This window comes from Hemiscyllium ocellatum, chromosome 47 (genome assembly GCF_020745735.1).
Source record: "Hemiscyllium ocellatum isolate sHemOce1 chromosome 47, sHemOce1.pat.X.cur, whole genome shotgun sequence".
Lineage (NCBI taxonomy): Eukaryota > Metazoa > Chordata > Chondrichthyes > Orectolobiformes > Hemiscylliidae > Hemiscyllium > Hemiscyllium ocellatum.
The window spans coordinates 6856759-6874154 of NC_083447.1; the positions used below are offsets into that span (position 1 = coordinate 6856759).

Genomic DNA, 17396 nt, shown 5'->3' on the forward strand with positions numbered 1-17396 from the left:
ACAAAGTGGAGAAGGAGCATCCAGGAAGGCGTCGAGCACCTCGAGAGGTAGACGTTGGGAAAAAGTGGAAGCCAGGCAGAGACTGTGTAAGGAGCGTGTTGCCGCACCCACCTCTTCTGCCCCAAGTGTAACTAACACACTGGTCTGTACAGCCACCTATGGACTCACCCCACAAGTGGAAGAGAGTCATCCTCATCTGTGAGGGACCGCTGATGATGATGATGACGACGAAAGAAGGACTGAGCCATGTACTTGCTAGACGTCAGAAGAATGAGAAGTGACCTAACTGAAGCATGTGTGATTGATACAGGTCTCAACAGGATGTAGAAAGAACAGACAGATAAAAAGTGTAGTCTAGAATCAGGAGACAAAGTTTCAGAATAAGATTGGGATGAGGAGGAATTTCTTCACTCGGACGGTGGTGAAAGTTTGGATTCTGTACCCCAGAGGGCGTTGGGGGCTTAACCATTGAATAAATTCAAGACCGAGATCATGAGCAGATACCTGGGAACAACACCACCTACAAATTCCAAGTCACATACCATCCTTACTTGGAAATATATTGGCGTTCCTTCCCTGTCACTGAGTCAAAATCCTGCAACTCCATCCCAACCAGCATTGAGAATCTACTCGGAGCACATGGGAGGAGAGTGGTTCAAGGAGGCAGCTCACCACCATCTCAAGGGGCATCTAGGGATGGGCAATAACGACTGCCCCTGCCAGCAATGCCTACATTCTGTTAATGCTTTTTTTAAAAAGTTGGATTTCTAGTTACAAATGGCATCAAGGAATAGTGTAGAAATATAGCATTGAGGTAGATTACCAACTGTGGTCTAGAACGGTACTGCATGCTTGGGGATCTAAATGGCTTACTCCTGCTCCTTGTTTCTTGTTTCTGATGAAAATGACGTGAAGATAGCAGATTAGTCATGATCCAGGTGATTGGTCAAGCAGGATTGGAGGACTGAATGGCCTACTCTTGCTCTTAAGCTCTCCTGTCCTGCTTCATCTCACCCCCATCAGTACAGCCTTCTATCCCTTCTCCCTCATGTGTTTATCGCTTGCCTTAAGTGCGTCAATACAACTGACCTTGAGCATTGCCTGTGTAGCAAATTCCAGGCTCTCCCGACTCTGCATTTTTATTTTCTGAATTCCCAGTTGGATTTACTGGTAACTAATCTTATATTTATGACCCCTGGTTTAGATCCCCTCCTTTAGAAGTGGAAACATCTTTTGTGTGTCTCCTCTAGCGAACCACTTCAGGATTTTAAAGATCAATATTAGGTCACCTTTCAGAGTTGAGGTTGTTCAGTCATTCCTGTCTCCTGAGCAGCGCCACTCGATGGCTTCCGTCAGTCTATGAACTTTACAGTGCAAGAACACCAGAGTGAGGGGAGAATGTTCCAAGTGAGGTGGAGGGGTTTAGGGGGGGTATATCAAAGCTCAGGGTCCCAAGGTGGCTCAGTTTAAAATCAGGGACAAACAAGAAACCAGAATTGAAGATAGTCAGAGATGTACAGCACGGAAACAGACCCTTCGGTCCAACTCTCCCATCCTTAGGCAATGGCTGTTTTCCCTGGACCATCGGAGGCTGAGGGGTGACCTTATAGAGGTTTATAAAGTTATGAGGGGCATGGATAGGGTAAATAGGCAAAGTCTCTTCCCTGGGGTGGGGAGTCCAGAACCAGAGGGCATAGGTTTAGGGTGAGAGGGGAAAGATATAAAAGAGACCTAAGGGGCAACTTTTTCACACAGAGGTTGGTACGTGTATGGAATGAGCTGCCAGAGGAAGTAGTGGAGGCTGGTACAATTGCAACTTTTAAAAGACATCTGGATGGGCATATGAATAGGAAGGGTTTGAAGGGAAATGGGCTGGCTGCTGGCAGGTGGGACTGAAATCGTTGGAGGGTCATGCAGCTGGAGGAAATTAAGGACATATTTGAGGAGGAGGGACAGGAGGAAGACCATGGAGGGTTTTGGAAACAAAGATGCGAGTCTTAAAGTTAAGGCAATACTTGACTGGAAGCCAGTGTTGGTTACTGAGCGTGGTTGACAGGAAAACAAGGCTGAGTGTGAGTTTTTCTGTTGATTTATGGGATGTGGGTTTTGCTGGCCTGGCTACCATTTACTGACCCTCCTTAGTTGCCATTGAGAAGGTGACGGTGAGCTGTCTTCTTGAACCGCTGCAATAAATGTTCTGGAGGTAGACCGCAGTGGCGTTAGGAAGAGAATTCCAGGATTTTGATTCAGTGACAGTAAAGGAATGACAATATATTTACATGTCAGGATGGCAATTGATTTGGAGGGAATTCTTCCAGGTGCTGGTGGTGCCCTAGTATACAGTATCTACTGCCCTTATCCTTCTAGTGCTCCTGAGTTTAGAAGGTGCTTTCTAAGGAGCATTGGTGAATTTCTGCAGTGCATCTTGTAGATGGCACACACTGCAGCTACTGAGTGTCAGTGGTGGAGGGACTGGATTCTTCTGGGTGTGAGGCCAATCCATCAGGTTTCTTTGTCCTGGATGGTGCCAAGTTTCTTCGATGTTGTTGGAGCTGCGGTCATTCATGCAAGCGAGTAGTATTCTATCACACTCCTGACATGTGCTTTATTGATGGTGGACAGGCTACGGGAGTGAGGAGGTGAGCTACATGCTTCAAGATTCCTAACCTGTGACCTGCTGTTGTAACCACAATATGTCTATGGCTAGTCCAGTTCAGTTTCTGGTCGATGGTAACCCCAGGATCTTGATAATGGGGGTTCAATGATGATAACACCATTGAATGTCAAGGGATGAGGGTTAGATTCTCTATTATTGGAGATAGTCATTGCCTGGTTTTTATGTGATGTGAATGTTACTCGCCACCTCACAGCCCACACCTGAATAGATCCAAATGGTGTCATGTTTGACCATGGACTGCTTCAGTACCTGAGTCATGAGTGGTGCTGAACGTTGTGTAATTATCAACAAACATCCCCACTTGTGACCTTATGATGGAGGGAAGGTAATTGATGAGGAACTTTTACAAAGATGTCCTGAAACTAAGACGACAGACTTCCAACAACTTTAACCATCTTCTATTGTGCCCGGAATGACTTCAACTAATGGAGGGTTTTCCCCATGACTTCCAATAATTCCAATTTTGTTCAGGCTCCTTGATGCCACACTCGATTAAATGCAGCCTTGATGTCAAGGGCTGTCTCTCTAAACCACCCCCTGTAAACCTTTGCTGTAAATTCAGTCTCTTCCGATCTTATACTCCACAACCACCTGATAAAGGAGCGTCACTCTGAAAGCTAGTGCTTCCACGTAAACCTGTTGGACTGTAACCTGGTGTTGTGTGATTTTTAACTTTGTCCACCCCAGTCCAACACCAGCCCCTCCACATCATGACCCCTGGAAATGAGTTGTTTTGTTCCATGTTTGAACCAAGGCTGTAACGAGATCAAGAGCTGAGTGGTTTTGGTGGATGCCAAACTGGGTATCAGTGAGCAGATTATTGTTAAAAGTACTGTTTGATAGTGTTATTTGTTGATGCATTCTGTCACTTTACTTATCAACAGGGGCATGATGGTTTGCCAGGTGTGAGTCAGAATTAGTCAAGTCTAGAGATAGGAAAGGACTATTGAGGAATTCAGCAGTTGACGACCTGAGACAGTCTTGGACTGGATAATGTTATTGAGGTAGTAAGGGATGGTTTTTCTCATGAAGAAGTGTGGAGTTTGAAACTCTGTCAAGATCTTACAGGAGAAAGAACAGAGAGAAAAAGTGCTACTGGGCAATGTAGAAAGATGGAAGCCATTCAGCCCATCTCATCTGCCACAGCTGTTTTGAAAAAGATGATGATAACACCATTGGATGTCAAGGGATGAGGGTTAGATTCTCTATTGTTGGAGGTAGTCATTGCCTGGTTTTTATGTGATGTGAATGTTACCCAATTAGTCCCATTTACCTATTCTTTAGAGAAGCCCATGTGGCTCAGTGGGTAGCCTCTGAGCCAGAAGCTCCAGGGTTAAGTCCAGCCCTAGGACTTGATTGGAAGGAAGGTGAGTTTGTAATGTAGCCAATAAAGGTTGGTTATCAATTCCTGCAAATGGCAGGCAGTAAGAGCAGGTGAGACTGCTAGTCAGCCCTGTGATATAACAAAACTGGAGCCTCTTTCTACCGCTATCCATAGCTCCGCAAATCTAAAAGTGTATGTCGCTATAGCAACTCAAACACCCCTAGTGAACTGTAACACACAACCACCTACTCTTTCCCCATAGCCGTCTAATTGTTTTCAATTCCCTTTTCAAAGTTACGATTGAATATTGAATGTAATGAGTTTGGAGCAGGAGTCAACCATTTGGCTCCTGAAGCCTTCTCTGCCATTGAGTAAGATCATGGCTGACTTGATTGCTCTATATTCCCACCTCTCCTGAAAAATTTTCAGCTCCTTGCTTATCGAGAATCTCTCCACCCAATGCTTTATGAACAAAATTCCTCAGAGTCTTATACACTTAATGGTAAGGTCCTAGGGAGTGTTGTTGAACAAAGAGACCTTGGAGAGCATGTTCATAGCTCCTTGAAAGTGGAGTCACAGGTAGATAGGATAGTGAAGAAGGTGTTTGGTATGCTTTCTTTTATTGGTCAGAGTATTGAGTACAGGAGTTGGGAGGTCATGTTGCGACTGTGCAGGACATTGGTTAGGCCACTATTGGAATATTGCGTGCAATTCTGGTCTCCTTCCTATCGGAAAGATGTTGTGAAACTTGAAAGGATTCAGAAAAGATTTACAAGGATGTTGCCAGGGTTGGAGGATTTGAGCTATGGGGAGAAGCTGAACAGGCTGGGGCTGTTTTCCCTGAAGCATCGGAGGCTGAGGGGTGACCTTATAGAGGTTTACAAAATTATGAGGGGCATGGCTAGAATAAGTAGACAAAGTCTTTTCCCTGGGGTGGGGGAGTCCAGAACGAGAGGGCATAGGTTTAGGGTGAGAGGGGAAAGATATGAAAAGGATATAAGGGGCAACTCTTTCACGCAGAGGGTGGTACGTGTATGAAATGAGCTGCCAGAGGAAGTGGTGGAGGCTGGTACAACTGCAACATTTAAAAGGCATTTGGATGGGTATATGAATAGGAAGGGTTTGGAGGGATATGGGCCAGGTGCTGGCAGGTGGGACTAGATTGGGTTGGGATATCTGGTTGGCATGGACGGGTTTGACCATAGGGTCTGTTTCCATGCTGTACATCTCTATGACACATGACCCTCTGATGCAATCCATCTCTGTTTTAATGGTCAACACCTTATTTTTAAACAGTGACCCATAGTTTTAAATTTTCACATAAGAGGCAGAGGGAGAAACATCCTGTCCATGTCCAGCCTGTCAAAACCCTTTGGGATCTTACGTTTCAATCAAATTGCCTTTACTCTTTGAAATTCCAGCAAAAACACCTTCCCATTCCAGATATTAGTTTGATAAAGCTTCTCTGAATTGCCTCCAACACATCTACGTCCTTTCTTAAACAAAGGGGCCAACACTGTGCACAATACTCCAGATGTGGTCTTGCCCATGCCCTGTACTACTGAAGCATAACCTCCCTACTTTTGTATTCAGATCTCTTCATAATAAATGATAACATTCAGCTTCTACTGCCCTTGAGGCACTGCATTCCAGATCACAACAACTTGTTGTGGGGAAAAAAAAAGTCATCTTATCTCCCCTCTGGTTCTTTTGCCAATTATCTTTAAACCTGTATCCTCTGGTTACTGATCCTCACTCCTCCAGCGGAAAGTTTCTCCCAGTCTAGTCTGTCAAAGCCCTTCACAATTCTCTCTGAATTCTCCTCCTACGATTTGTTTCTGTAGTGTGAACAAACCCAGTTTAGCGTCACAGGCAGCAGGTGTTGGACATTCAACTTCTTGAACCTGTTCTACCACTTGATGAGATCATGGTCGGCTTTTATCTTAATTCCAGTTCCCGCCTTGGTTTCGTAACCCTTGACTCTCTCCATTCCACTGGAGCTCAGTGTTGTCGTTATTTGTCATGGAAAGCTAGCGTCAACAGCCTTTTAGGGGAGGGAGTTCCTGGTTTCATAGTAGCATAAAACCATACAGTACAAAAGCCCTTTGGCCCATCGAGTCTGTACTGCCTAAAGTACACTAAATCTACACTAATCCCATTTTCCCACACTAGGCCAATGGCCTGAATACTTCAAGTGTTCATCCAAGTACTTTTTAAAGGTTGTGAGGTTTCCCACCTCATTTACTGTCCCAGGCAGTGTATTCCAGACCCCTACTCGCCTCTGGGTGACAAAAAAACTTGCCTTCAAGGATCCCGTAAACCTTAAAAGTGAGTCCCCTTGTTATTGACCCTTCAGCTAAGGGGAACAGCTGTTTTCTATCCACCTTGTCCAAGTCCTTCATAATATGATTCGCCCATATCAGGTCACCGCCTCAACCTTCTCTGCTGTAAAGAAAACAACGTGAGCTTATCCTCTGTTTGTAGCATTTTGGAAAGGCAAATCAGGGCAGAACGTATGCACTTGGTGGTAAGGTCCGGGTGAGTGTTGCTGGACAAAGAGACTTTGGAGTGCAGGTTCATGGTTCTTTGAAAGTGAAGTCCCAAGTAGACAGGATAGTGAAGAAAGCGTTTGGTATGCTTGCCTTAATTGTTCAGTGCATTGAGTGTAGGAGTTGGGATGTCATGTTGCAGCTTTGCAGGACATCGGTTAGGCCACCATTGGAACACTGTGTGCAATTCTAGTCTCCCTGCTATCGGAAGGATGTTGTGAAACATGAAAGGTTTCAGAAAAGACTTACAAGGATGTTGAACTATAGGGAGAGGCTGAATAGTCTGGGGGTATTTTCCCCGGAGTATCAGAGGCTGAGGGGTGACGTTATAGAGATTTATAAAATCATTAGGGGAAGGGTTAGGATAATTAGACAAAGTCTCTTCCCTGGGGGAGTCCAAAACTAGAGGGCGTTGGTTTAGGGTGAGAGGGGAAAGATATAAAAGAGATCTAAGAGGCAACTTTTTGGGTGGTGCGTGTATGGAATGAGCGGCAGTGGAACTGGTAGAGGCAGGTACAATTACAACATTTAAAAGGCAACTTGATGGGTTATATGAATAGGAAGGGGTTGGAGGGATATGGGCCAAATGCTGGCGTATGGGACCAGATTTATTTAGGATATCTGGTTGACATGGACGAGTTGGACTGAAGCGTGTATATGCTGGGAGTATTCCATTCTATGCTGTATATCTAATGACTCTTAAGATGCTCTGTTCCAAACAATATGCTGATGAATATCCTTTGCACCCTCTCCAGTGTAATCACATCCTTCCCACAATGTGCACATGGTATTCTAGCTGTGAACTAACCAAAGTTCTGTGCACTCCAACATAACTTCCCTGCCGTTATGCCTCAAATGACAAAGACAAGCATCCTATATGCTGCCTTAACCACCAATTACCTGCCCTGGCACCTTTAGGGATTTGTGAACAAGCACTCCAAGATCCTTCTGTTCCACTGTCTTGCCATTTCATTGAGTACCCCTGTTTCTTGTTACTTCTTCCCCTTTGAATAAGGAAGTGCTTTCTGACATCAGAATGTAATTTCAAGGTGATGCAATACTCCCTCTTGTTCTCTACTCCTTTAACACCTCCTGTATCTTACTCTCTTTCACCACCCCCACTATCCCACCAAGGAGATAATTTCTATCTGCTCCATAGTTGACACTCCAAATCCCTGCTATTATTTTTCATATTTTTCTTCACTGGGATTTTGGGATAACTCTGGTGCTGGGATATCGTACAATCCTTTATTATATAGTCATGGCTGATTGTTTATCTCAACACCATTTTCTGGTGCTATCCCTTGATGTCCTGGATAAATAGAAAGCTTTTAAACTCTGTTTTGACTATGGCTCAAAGGCTGAGCTTCCACAACCCTTTGGGGTAGAGAATTCCAAAGATTCACCTCTCTCTGAGTGAAGAGATTTTTCCTCCTCTCAGTCCTAAATGGCAGACCCCTTATTTCCGAGACTGTGTCCCTGGGCCACAGATTCCAGAATCTCATCCTTAAACTGCTCCATTTTTTCTCTTTCCCTTTCTGACATTGATCCATGTAAAGGAACCTCTAGAGAAGAAGGACAAAACATTCCGTTAAGGAGGTAAATTTTAAAGGGGGGGGTGGGAAGAGAGAGAGAGAGAAAGAAACTGGTGGAGACATTTAAGGAGGGACTTCCAGAGCCAAGGGCGAAGGCATTTGAAGGCTACCTCTGCTGGAGCCATTAAAATTGGGGATAAATAAGAGCCTGGGGTTGGATGAGTGCTACATGACTCTTAAAATATGTGGAGAGGTCATAACTCAATACAATCCTCTCCAGTTTCTGCAGACACACACGGCCTTTATAAGCTTATCCGGCTGGAGTGTCTCATTGCAGAGTGATCAGGAACAGGAACTCTGGCCGATTCTCTTACCCTACCTACTCCAGCTTGTGCTGATGTCAAATGTCATGATGACGAAGCAGTGTCACTGGACTAGTAATCCAGAGGCCCAGGCCATGGCTTCAAGTTCAGCTGGAATTAAAAGCTTGTTTCAGTAATAGCAGCCGCAAAATCTGTTGTCATAAAAATTTATCTGGTTCAGTGATGTTATCGAGGGAAACAAAATCTGCCTTCCTTACTCAAATCTGGCCCGATATGTGACTCCTGATCCACAGTAATGTAGCTGTCACTTAACCTGCCCTCTGCAATGGCCAAGTGAGACACTCGGCACTCAGATTAAAGGCAATTTAATTACCTAGGGAGGCAATGGCCTAATCATATTATCACTAGACTATTTATCCAGAAACTCAACTAATATTTCAGGGAGAAAGTGAGGACTGCAGATGCTGGGGATCAGAGCTGAAAATGTGTTGCTGGAAAAGCGCAGCAAGTCAGGCAGCATCCAAGGAGCAGGAGAATCGATGTTTCGGGCATGAGCCCTTCTTTAGGATTCCTGAAGAAGGGCTCATGCCCGAAACGTCGATTCTCCTGCTCCTTGGATGCTGCCTGACCTGCGCTTTTCCAGCAACACATTTTCAGCTAATATTTCGGGGATCAAGTTTTAAATAACGCCATGGTGCACTGGTGGAATTTGAATTCAATAAAGACTCTGAAAATTTAAGAGTCTAATAATGACTAAACCCATTGCCAAAAAAACCCACCTGGTTCACCAATATTGTTTCAGGAAGGAAATCTGCTGTCCTTACTTGGTCTGGCCAGATATAACTCCAGACCCATGGCTGACTCTTAACTGCCCTCTTGGTGATTAGGAATAGGCAATAAATACTGGGCTAGCCTGAGAGGCCCACATCCCATGAGTGAATAAGAACAAAATTAGCCCATGGGGTATACAGTGCTTTAGTTCCCCCAAAACAATAAGGGGTGGCCCAGTGGTTAGCACTGCTGCCTCACAGCACCAGGGACCCGGTTTCAATTCTGGCCTCGAGCGACTTTCTGTGTGGAGTTTTGCACATTCTCCCCGTGTCTGCGTGGGTTTCCTCTGGGTGCTCTGGTTTTCTCAAACAGTCCAAAGGTTAGGTGGATTGGCCATGCTAAATTGCCCGTAGTGTTAGGTGTATCAGTCAGGGGGAAATGAGTCCTGGTGGGTTACTCTTTGGAGGGTTGGTGTGGACTTGTTGGGCTGAAGGGCCTGTTTCCACACTGTGGGAACCTAATCTAATAAAAATTCCATTTTGATTCAATCCCGTCTCGCCTCCCACTCACCTTTGATGGTATGTATTGCCATAATGGGGCATAATTGCTTTTAAATGTTCAATGTATGGAATGATCTGCCAGAGGAGTTGGTGAAGGTTGCTACAATTACAACATTTAAAAAGTGTCTGGATAGGTACATAAATGGAAAGGGTTTAGAGAGATATAGAGCAAATGTAACTCGATTAATTTAAGATACCTGGTCGGTGTGGACGAGTCAGACCAAAGGGTCTGTTACTGTGCTGTATGACACTTAATTGGTCACCATGGTGGTAGTTAAAAGCCGGGAGATAAAGAAACGAGAAGAAAAAAGGTCACAGTGATTTTAGTGGTGGGCAAGTCATTGAGTTGGGTGGCTCAGTGGTTAGCACTGCTCCCGCACAGCGCCAGGGACCCGGGTTCGATTCCAGCCCAAGGCAACTCTCTCTCTGGAGTTTGCACATTCTCCCTGTGTCTGTGTGGGTTTCCTCCAGGTGCTCCGGTTTCCTCCCACAGTTCAACGATGTGCAGGTCAGGGTGAATTGGTTATGGACAATTGTCCTGTGGTGTCCAGGGTGGATTAGTCATGGGGAAATGCAGGGTTACACGGATGAGACAGAGTGGGATGCCATGGCTGTGCGGACTCGTTGGACCGAATGGCATGCTTGCCACAGTTTAGGGATTCTATACTTGAAAGAAAAGAACAAAATTAAGTGGGTAACAACCTGGCCAGTGACAATTTAAAAAATAATAAAGAGAAGGACCTTGCCCCTCACCCAGGACAAACACAGGCAGAGGTATGGGGGAGGGGTGGGAGGTAAACCTTAGACTTGGGGCAATGCCCTCTCCTCCATTTCTCTCTCCATTTGCAGCCTTGGGGGGTGGGTGCGGATGGGTTGAGGTTGGGGCTGAGCCACCCCCCTCAGGCCCTGACCACCGGACACTCGGTTGGTCTCCCCCAACCCATGCCTGCTCAGGAACAAACAAAATAAAAGCCACAGTTTGTAGCTTTTTTTGAAAATAAGAAAAGTCCCCTCAGGCTGGGAGGAGGAAGTGAATATTCAAATCATAACATCTGCAGCTCCAGGAGCTTCTGCTTTTGCTCAGTGGCCGCCCCATCCACTAAATTCCTGCCCCTTCCCCCTTCCCCCAGTCACATCAGGGGCCTCGCTGACATTTTGTTAGGAGGAAGAGGTAACGGTGAGGTACGGGATTGCCATGGTTACAGGCCCATGGGTGGGGTCCGGGATTGCCATGGCTACAGGCCCATTGGTGGGGTCCGGGATTGCCATGGTTACAGGCCCATTGGTGGGGTCCGGGATTGCCATGGTTACAGGCCCATTGGTGGGGTCCGGGATTGATATGGTTACAGACGCATGGGTGGGGTCCGGGATTGCCATAGTTACAGGCCCATGGAGTGCCCGGGATTGCCATGGTTACAGACCCATGGGGTGCCCGGGATTGCCATGGTTACAGGCCCATGGGTGGGGTCCAGGATTGACATGATTACAGACCCATGGGTGGGGTTCGGGATTGCCATGGTTACAGGCCCATGGGATGCCCGGATTTGCCATGGTTACAGGCCCATGGGGTGCCCAGGATTGCCATGGTTACAGGCCCATGGGGTTGGGGTCTGGGATTGCCATGGTTACAGGCCCATGGGGGGGGGGGGTTCTAGGATTGCCATGGTAACGGGGGGGCGGTTCCAGGATTACCATGGTAACGCGCTGTTTGTGGGCCCGGGGGCTGCCATGGTAACAGGCCTTGGGGTAGAGCCCGCCTGCGACATCGGGGAGGCGGGTGGACTGGAACCTTGTTCACAGCCGGTGTCCTCCGCCCAGTTTGTGGGGGGGGGGTTGTGGGGTGGGGGTGTGTCCGCCTCTGGGGAAGGCCTGCATCTGAAGGGCCGGCCTCTGGTCTCCTTGTGGCCGCCTCTCACCTGCGCCACAAACCTGCACCAACCGGTATTTGGCAGCCACGCCCTTAACCTTGGGGATCCTGGAGCTGGGCCAGGACAGTCAGACAAGATGATAATCTAAACACGTTTGATTTTGAGGAAGCTTTGCAATGGGTTCAGGGAGGGCACTCTCTGTGTGCCATTCTGGTTCCTTCTAGCTGCACCTAGAGACACCACACACACATGCTGTTCCTCACACCACCCCTCTCAGATTTATAAAAAAGTAACCAACCTTTGCTCCACACTGCCCTCCAACCCCTTCCCCCCCCCTTGGCTCCATGGGATCTCCTCCCTTCCCCTTCAGCCTCCACACAGGGCTGGCCTTGGATCACTGCCAGCCTCTGAGTCATAAGGCCATGGGTTCAGGCCTAAGGCCTGAAAACTCCCTGTGCCCCATACTGAGGGAGTGCTGCGCTGTTGAAAACGGTGCCTTTCGGATGAGGTGAAGGTGGTTAAACCGAGCCGCCCTCCCCCACCCCACAAAACTGTGCCCTCCTCCCTCTAATGTGGATTCCCTGCCTGAAGAAAAGCTGGGGAGATTCCAACCCCCGGTCCCAATATATTTGTCCCTCTTTAAAAAAATACACAGATGTTCTGGTCATTGTTTCTGTGCGGTTTTAGGATCTTGCTGTGTGCCAGTTGGTTGCTGTTATGTTTCCTAGTGGCCACACTCAGAGAAAGTATTCTGTTGACTATAAAATGCTTCAGGGTGTCTTAAGATTGTCAAAACAGTAACTGTCTTTTTGTTTTAAATCTGAGCTTCATGTCAATCTTCCCTTCTGTCATCTGTGCTGGTGGAGACTTTTCACCCGATGTTTACAGTGAAAGAAAGGACAAAGTTCAGGATCCTGTGGACTGCCTTGGTCTAGAATGGCTTTTTTTTTATTGTGCGTTCACAGAATGTTGACGTCACTGGCTGGGCCAGCCTCTGTTGCCCATTGCTGATTGTTCCTTGAGGGGCAGTAGTCAGCCACCTTCTTGAGTTGCTGTAGTTCATGTTGTATAGAGTTAGGGAGGGAATTCCAGGATTTTGACCCAGTGACATTAAAGGAACAAAGATCTTTTCCAAGTTGGGATGGTGAGTTACTGCTATGTGCTCTGTAGTCGGTGATGTGTTGCAACACTGAGCAATTATACTGTGTTCCCACTCTTGGGACCTGAAGCTTGTCAAGGTCTTTCAGGTCATTTTAAAGTTTAGGAGTCATCCTTTCCAAACCTCTTTGCTTCCATACCCCTTCCCTACCCCAAATCCTCACAATACGCCTCTTCTCGTTTAAGACTTGCTTTAAAGTCTACCAAAACCTTCCATCACCTCTCATACTTTGAGGCAGTATCACCTTTGCAGCCATACATGCTTCGTTAATGCAGCTTAAGTTGCTGCTCAATCATTGAGGTTGGTTCCCACTTTAATCATGAAAAGCAAAGGAGGAATTGTAGTCCCACAGTAGGCCCCACATTTATAGATGGGTTGGGTGGAGGGATGGTTTGCACAGGGTGATGTTTGACACCCCACCCAGAACAATGTTATGTTTTAATTTCATGTTTCCTTCGAGATTTTAACATTTGTGTTAGTGTCGCCATCTAATTTGGTTTAATTTGTATGATTGGCTTAATCAAAATAGTATAAAAGGAAAACAGGTGGGACTGATGTTTCTAAGGAGTATAGCCTGTGTAGATTAGATTTTTTTTAGATTACTTGCAGTGTGAAAACAGGCCCTTCGGCCCAACAAGTCCACACTGACCCGCCGAAGCGCAACCCACCCATACCCCTACATTTACCCCTTCACCTAACACTACGGGCAATTTAGAATGGCCAATTCACCTGACCCGCACATCTTTGGACTGTGGGAGGAAACCCATGCAGACACGGGGAGAACGTGCAAACTCCACACAGTCAGTCGCCTGTGTAGAAGGACCTGTTGTGGTGCAGTGGTAGCATTCCTACTCCCTGGACTGGGAGGCCTGAGTTCAAGTCCCACCTGCTCCTGAGTTGTGAAATAACAAGTCAGAACAGATTGATTAGAAAAATAGGTTAACATAAAAAAAATTAGACTGAGCAGACCTCCAATTCCATTTTGATTTAGCCCCTTTCTGCATGTCTACTAACCCCTCTTCACTTTTGATTATTCACATTGTAGTAATGGGTTTTCCTTGTAAATATCTAATTGGTTACACGAGTGTTTTACTGATGATGGTGACTGTTTGGAAAGAAAGGCAAAAATAACAAGAGTCATGGTGATTTTGGTGGTGGGAAGTGCACACAGTTGTGTGCAATAGCACCTCTCGGAAATAAAGAAAAGTAAGACTAGTTAAGGGTTTTGTGGTATGGTGTCCTATCCTATGGGCCAGGAGTCCTGGGTTCAAGTCCTGTGTTGCTGAGGTGTGTAATGACATCTCTCAACAGGTTGATCAACAGTGGAAAAAAAAACAATAGAGGGCTCTACTGGTATTCTGTAATAACTTAGGAAGCCCGACTGGAAAGGAACATCACTTATAAAAGAAAGGTGTTTTGTTTTCTATCTCACCGTCTGGCTTGGATTCAAATTGGCAGTCACCTACTGTGACATAATGAGATTGTCTATTGGCTATGAACACTTTGAACCCTGAGCTTAAATGTCCCATCTTGAGTATATACTGAGTCAGAAGATTTGTGAGTTCAACTACAGAAATGAAATGTTTGTGTGACATCCCATGACCATGATCTATAATAAAAGAAAAATACCATAGGTGCTAGAGATCCGAAACAAACACAAATTGTTGGAGAAACTCAGCAGGTCTGACTGCATCTGTGGAAAGAGACACAGAGTTAACACTTAGCGTTCTGAAGAAGATTCTTATCAAATTCCGATTGTATGAGTTCCACTCCAAACTTGAGCTCAGAAATCTAGACTGTCAGTCTCCCACATGAAATATCAGAGCTGTATTTTGGGTGAGGTGTTAAACTGAGGCCTCAGCTGTCCTTAGGTGGATCCCTTGGCCAGTATTTTGAAGTGTTCTCCCCAGTGCCTTAGCCATTGTTTATCCTTCAATCAACATCATAAAAACAGATTATCCGGTTGTTTTCAAGTTGGTGTTGTCAGATCTTTTGCTGTGTTCGGATTGGTTGCAGCATTTCCTGCATTACAGCAGTGCGGACCCTTCAAACAAATAGCTAACTGACCATAAAGCAACCTTGGTGGTTGTGTAAAGTGCTATATAAATGCAAATCTTTACTTGCAATGGGGGATTAAAACACACAGGTACAACCCAAGCCACACAGGTTCTGATGCACCCCATACGGAGCACACAGATGCTATCTTCAGTCCTCACATCTGGGCTGATCCCTAGGGGGTGAAGAGCAGGCTGTTATAATTTGCCCAAAAGTGACGGTGTTTGGCCATGCTGCGATGGCTCCCATGGACGAATGGCCACTCCGTGGGGGCGGGATGTGGGAAAGGCTAAAGCTTGACCAGCTCCCCATGCAGTGTGACAGACCAGCTCCCCATGCAGTGTGACAGACCAGCTCCCCATGCAGTGTGACTGACCAGCTCCCCATGCAGTGTGACTGACCAACTCCCCATGCAGTGTGACTGACCAACTCCCCATGCAGTGGGCCTGACCAGCTCCCCATGCAGTGGGCCTGACCAGCTCCCCATGCAGTGTGACTGACCAGCTCCCCATGCAGTGTGATTGACCAGCTCCCCATGCAGTGTGACTGACCAACTCCCCATGCAGTGGGCCTGACCAGCTCCCCATGCAATGTAACTGACCAACTCCCCATGCAGTGTGACTGACCAATTCCCCGTGCAATGTAACTGACCAGCTCCCCATGCAGTGTGACTGACCAATTCCCCATGCAGTGTGACTGACCAGCTCCCCATGCAGTGGGCCTGACCAGCTCCCCATGCAGTGTGACTGACCAACTCCCCATGCAGTGTGACTGACCAATTCCCCATGCAGTGCGACTGACCAGCTCCCCATGCAGTGCGACTGACCAGCTCCCCATGCAGTGCGACTGACCAGCTCCCCATGCAGTGCGACTGACCAACTCCCCATGCAGTGTGACTGCCTGCCATTGGAAGTGGGGAATAAAGACTCTCGTCCACATTTCACTGCCTGTCTAGAGTTACACGCCACTGTGGTTGCCTCTGGTAACCAGCCTGGCTGTAATCTCTCCCGACACAGGCCTGGAACCACACCACCGTGCAATTTGAAGCACTCAGTGGAGCTTTTGTTAATTTGCATATTAACATATGTCTCCAAATCCCCGAGGTGTTGTCTGTTCATTAATATTCCTCCCGTTCCCAATCCCGGGACAGTTCCCTGTGGAGTCTCCTGTGCATCTCTGAAATTAACATTTGCGGGTGTGGGATGGGGACGGGAGGGGGTCTGGGGAATGGGAGAGAGAATTTGCATTTTTTAATTAGTCTGGATAATTATTATTTGCTGAATATTCATTCGAGTGACTGCCTGTGGAATCGTCTCATCCAGGATGCGGTAGAAAATATCCTTACCCCACAGCACTTTGCAGGATTAGGAAGATGCACCTGTGTCAGGTCCAGTGAGACCCACTGCGGAAAAAAACACAAAAAGAAAAAATGATTAACCCCCCACAAGCCGCGATGGGGTATTTGTTTTCCTTCTGATGAGCACAGTAGATGTCAGAGGCAGGTTCTTTACTCAGAGAGTGGTAAGGGCGTGGAATGCCCTGCCTGCCAATGTCGTTAACTCAGCCACATTAGGGAGATTTACACAATCCTTGGATAAGCACATGGATGATGATGGGATAGTGTAGGGGGATGGGCTTAGACTAGTTCACTGGTCGGCACAACATCGAGGGCCGAAGGGCCTGTTCTGCACTGCATTGTTCTATGTTCTACGTTCTATCTGTTACAAGGGAGCTCTGCCTGATGTTTTCACCCCAGGAGCTATTCTGCAACACTACAGGGTTGGAATAGGTCTGCTATCGCAAGTTTGAATCTTGGTTGAACAATGTTTTGTTCCTCGATTGCCCCATACTGCCAATTGCACCCTCGGGCCTGTTGTTTCCTCCTGTTCTTAGCTGATGCTTGGAAAGAAATACCTGCATTTAAATAGCACAGATCGTCAACACCACCCCCTCTCCCCTCCCTCTTCCCCCCCCCCAGCTCCCTGCAGGTCATTTTCCTTCACTAGCCTGTTCAGAGATGTCATTACACATCCTCTGGAGCGGATGGGACTTGAACCCAGGTCTCCTGGCCCAGAGATAGGGGCACCATCGATGTACTGCAAACGTCCCTTTGCACATTTTTTGAAGGGCTGGTCACTATAGTATTGTAGAACGTTGCAGCAGCTGCACTGAGGTAATGACCCAGATAATCAGTTACTAACAGTTGTAGAATCGCTCCAGTGCAAATGTGGGGGTGGGAGGGGCAGGGGAATTCGGCCCATCGTGTTTAAAGTCATAGAGATGTGCAGCACGGAAATAGACCCTTCAGTCCAACTGTCCCTGCTAACTAGATATCCTAAATTAATCTAGACCTATTTACCAGCTTTTGGCCCAAATCCCTCCAAACCCTTCCTATTCATATACCCATCCAGATACCTTTTAAATGTCATAGTTGTACCAGCCTCCACCACTTCCCCTGGCAGCTCATTCCATACACGCACCACCCTCTGTGTGAAAAAGTTGCCCCTCAGGTCCCTTTTAAATCTTTCCCCTCTGATTTTAAATCTATTCCCTTTCATTTTGGACTCCCCTACCC

The 17396-nt window shown here is 46.8% G+C and overlaps 1 protein-coding gene across 1 annotated transcript in view; it reads left to right on the plus strand.

Moving 5' to 3' along the window:
* LOC132836719 (B-cell lymphoma/leukemia 11B-like) overlaps nucleotides 1-17396 on the plus strand; it is a 45909-nt gene that overhangs the window by 16843 nt on the left and 11670 nt on the right. The gene's annotated exons all lie outside the window — the stretch shown is intronic.